The sequence below is a fragment of the Mastomys coucha genome, unplaced genomic scaffold (genome assembly GCF_008632895.1).
Source record: "Mastomys coucha isolate ucsf_1 unplaced genomic scaffold, UCSF_Mcou_1 pScaffold22, whole genome shotgun sequence".
NCBI lineage: Eukaryota > Metazoa > Chordata > Mammalia > Rodentia > Muridae > Mastomys > Mastomys coucha.
The window spans coordinates 136,576,807-136,580,756 of record NW_022196905.1 but is presented as its reverse complement, the minus strand read 5'-3'; the positions used below and the strand labels follow the sequence as shown (position 1 = coordinate 136,580,756).

At 40.0% G+C, this 3,950-nt stretch overlaps 1 pseudogene; it reads right to left on the bottom strand.

Moving 5' to 3' along the window:
* Nucleotides 1–365: 365 nt before the first annotated feature.
* LOC116104696 lies at nt 366–855 on the bottom strand (annotated as a pseudogene).
* Between the last annotated feature and the right edge of the window lie 3,095 nt (nt 856–3,950).

Here is a 3,950-nt window from a genome sequence, read left to right as displayed (position 1 = left end):
GCAATTTCTAACATTAGCAAGCACTAGTTATTTTAGCTGGGAACTGACCACCTTAGCCACCATTAGAGCAGGCCATGAAATGGATTTTCAGATCGAAAAATCTAATGAAGTGGTATTGAAAGAATATTTCATATTTGTTTAAATATTGCTGCCTCTTTTAAAACAACTGTTGTGGATGTGGTTGTCACTTACATTTGGTGTGGGACCCAAAAAACGTTCTGAGGTTGAAAGGAGATGCTAAAATCAATTCCATTTTTAAGAAATTTTATTTATTGATTGAAAAGATGGTTTCTTTCTATTTGTAGACCAAGAATTAGTTCCTTTCAAATGTATATATTTCCTTCTTTTTATTAACTTATATACAACTACTTGTCTTCTGGTTTGTTGAGGCAATAAGTCAGACAACACTTGCCACAGCAATGCCTGTCAAAGTGGCTACCCATGAAAACTCCAGCACCACATTCATCAGAAGGACACTCTCAACGAAGTCAGCTGACTTTGCCATTTTCATCCAGCTTATAGTACTTCAGCACAGCCAACTTAACCTTCTTCCTCATATGCTTACTCTTCTTGGGAGTGGCGTAAGACTTCTTCCTTTCCTTAGCACCATCACAAAGTCTCGACACAAGCTGAAGGGTGGACTCCTTTCGAATGTTGTAGTCAGACAAAGTACGGCCATCTTTCAGCTGCTTGCCAGCAAAGACCAGCCTCTGCTGATCGGGAGGAATTCCTTCCTTAACCTGGATCTTGGCCTTTACATTTTCTGTAGTGTCTGAGGGTTTCAACCTCGAGTGTGATGGTCTTCCCCATAAGGGTCTTCACAAAAGTCTGCGTCGAGGTGGCAGCTCCACCCATGATGGCGGATCGGAAAGTCAAATATATTTTTAAAACACAAATCACTATGCATTAAAGTAAAACAACTCCAAAACCTTTATGTTTGTTGGTTTGATAATCATAATGATGTGAGGAGAATATTTGTTCTTGATGAATAATTTTTTTTTTTTTTTTGGCTATTTGTTTTTGAAGTGAAGAGGAATGAATTTACTAGAAATTGAACCCAGGGCCTTGTGTATCCTATATAGGTATCCTACCTCTGAGCTATGCCCCCAGCCCCTCACTGGGGGATTCTAGACAGGGGCTCTACCACTGAGTCACACCCCCAGCCCCTCACTTGGGGATTCTAGGCAGGTGCTCTAACACTAAGCCACACCCCAGCCCCTCATTGGGGGATTCTAGGCAGGAGCTCTACCACTGAGCCACACCTCAGCCCCTCACTGGCGGATTCTAGGCAGGGGCTCTACCACTGAGTCACACCCCCAGCCCCTCACTCGGGGATTCTAGGCAGGTTCTCTACCAATGAGTCAAGATTCCCAGAACTCTACTTTTCATCTTGAGAGGATCTCACCAAGTTTCCCAGCTTGATCTAGAACTCATGATTCTACTGCCCCAGTCTTCCTAATACTTAGAAAGACAGGCATGAACTAGTAGACTAAGCTCCTATAATTATTATTTTTTATACAGTGTCAGTAGTATTTTATTTGAAAATGAAGTTTTAAAATATTGCTCTGTGTTATTTTTTCATCAAATTGCCTGCAATCTTTGTTAAAGTGACTGTTATGGTTACTGAATTTGAAAACCTTGACACTTTCAATTGATTCTCCTCCGTCAATCATAATATTTTAAGTTGTAAAAACACTTCTCTACAGATACTACGATGTCTGGAAAACCCAGAGCAGCTGTGATTAATGGAAGCCAGGACCCAATGTTAACACTGTAAAACTGTTACAATGGGTAAACACTTTAGTCTACGATTTTAGAAAAAACAGATTCCATCTTCACTCTTCCTGATTACCTTCTGTCGACAAACATTTTTATGAGTCAAAATCTGTGAAATAAGCTTCCCATATTTAAGATCCTTTGGAGTGCTTCACTAATCAAACATGCTAGGAAATTATAGGGACTCGGTATGAACTTATCAAATCCTGAATAAGAACTGTATCAAAAGAGTCCTCCCATCCCCCCACAACTTTGGATATTCCCAATCACAGTCTTCTAAGTTTAAAATTAAATCTTGCACATGGTTTTTGCTTATGCCATTTAAGTTGTTTACTTCCTGACTGGCTTTTGTGGGGACAGATTTCAATGCCTTCTTGATTGCAGCCCTTATTCCCAATAACTGTGCTGTGGTAGGATCGTCAAGCATTGCAGGTCTTTTGAAACTCCTTGATTACCTTAATTAAAAATTTATAGCTGATTTGAAAAAAAAATAATGTGTCTACAATTCAGATGCTTCATTGACTAAAATAAAATAAAAATAAAAGAACACCCAGCATGGTGGCAAGCTGCTTCATTTTAATAAAGATATTCCAAGATTCAAACATTTCTAAAATGTTTTGATGACAGGCAATTAAATGAGAAAGTATTAGTGTTTGCATATTTCTGAGGGATTGGAGAAATGGCTCAGTAGGTAAGATGCCCACTACACATAGAGCTTAGATCCTAGCACCTGTGTAAAATGCTGGCCTGGCCATGCACTGTGAAGACAGAGGAGATTCTCTAGGGCTTGCTAGCTGCCAGCTTAGCTCCAGAGTCAGTAAGAGATCATGTTACAAAGCAATAAGGCAGAGAATAATAGAACAGGACACACAACTTCCTCCTCTGGCCCCTGTGAGCACACACACATCCTCTTATATCACATGCACATAAACCACATCCACATAGATATGCTCACACATCATTATCTATTAGCTAATCTCACAACTCACTCCTTGTTTAAACTGCAGTATGCACAGATTTATTTTAGTGGTAGAGTAATATTGCTGTGTCATCAGAAACTATGTTATACCCAGCGCAACTGGCCTCAAGTGCACTTTTGTTTTGTAGATCTTTCACTTTGGTCAGAGAGACATTTTCACCTTGACTGTGTACACTACCAAGAAGGTATCATGGTCTGAAGACAGATTTTAATTTTCCATGTTGAATTTTTAAACTGAATTTTCAATGCCAGTCAATATGATCTCATATGGTTCTCCTTCAATAGTGTGGATGCTCAGAGGCTCTGACTGTAGAAATTAGATGAAAAAGAAAATTGAATTATTATTTAAATGATGAGATTTCTTTAAGGAACATCTCTTGTCCTTGAAAATATTAAAACCATTGAAAACAGAGATGAGGGTAGAAGGCATCTAAGAGTGGACACAGCCAGGCAACCTCACTAGTGGCCTGGGTAATGCTTGACATAAAAGCATCCATATAACTGAAGCTGAGCAATGTCTTAATGTAAAAGCCTACATTAGAGAAAACAGAACATAAGCTCAGCCAGTCAGAAGTGGTTGAGTAACAGCACCAGGAGATAGAACAATAAGAGAATTCTATGGCTGTAACTAACCAAATGTTTTCTACATTTCAGTTCTCTCTTTCTCTCTCTCTCTTTCTCTCTCTCCCTCCTCCTTCCTCTTCTTCCCTTATCCCTCTCCCTCTTTCCCTCTCCTTCCCTCCTCCCTCTCTCTGTGTGTGTCTGTATGTGTGTGTGTGTGTGTGCATGTGCATGCATGCATGTGTAACTGTGTGTTGTATGTGCACATGTGTAGGCCTGTGAATGTGTGTGTAGAGTCTAGAGGTGGATGTTGAATGCCTTGATCTACCATTACTCTCTTTATTTCTTTGACACAGGGTCTCTCACTGATCCTGGCATTTGCAAGCCATATATTTCCGTCTGTCTTCATGCCCCACAGTGTTGGGGTCATAGGTATGCAAAGGATCACAACTGTTTTTTCATGTGGCTGCTAGGGTTTGAACTCAGGTCTTCAGGTTTGCATAGCAAGTGTTTTACCCACAGGGCCATATTCCTTGTCCCCCACCCCCTGTTTTAGTTCTGTATGCAAATCTGCTTGGGCATGCATGGTCTATCTAGTTCTGTTTTGGATCTTCTTTTTCTTCTTCTTCTTTTT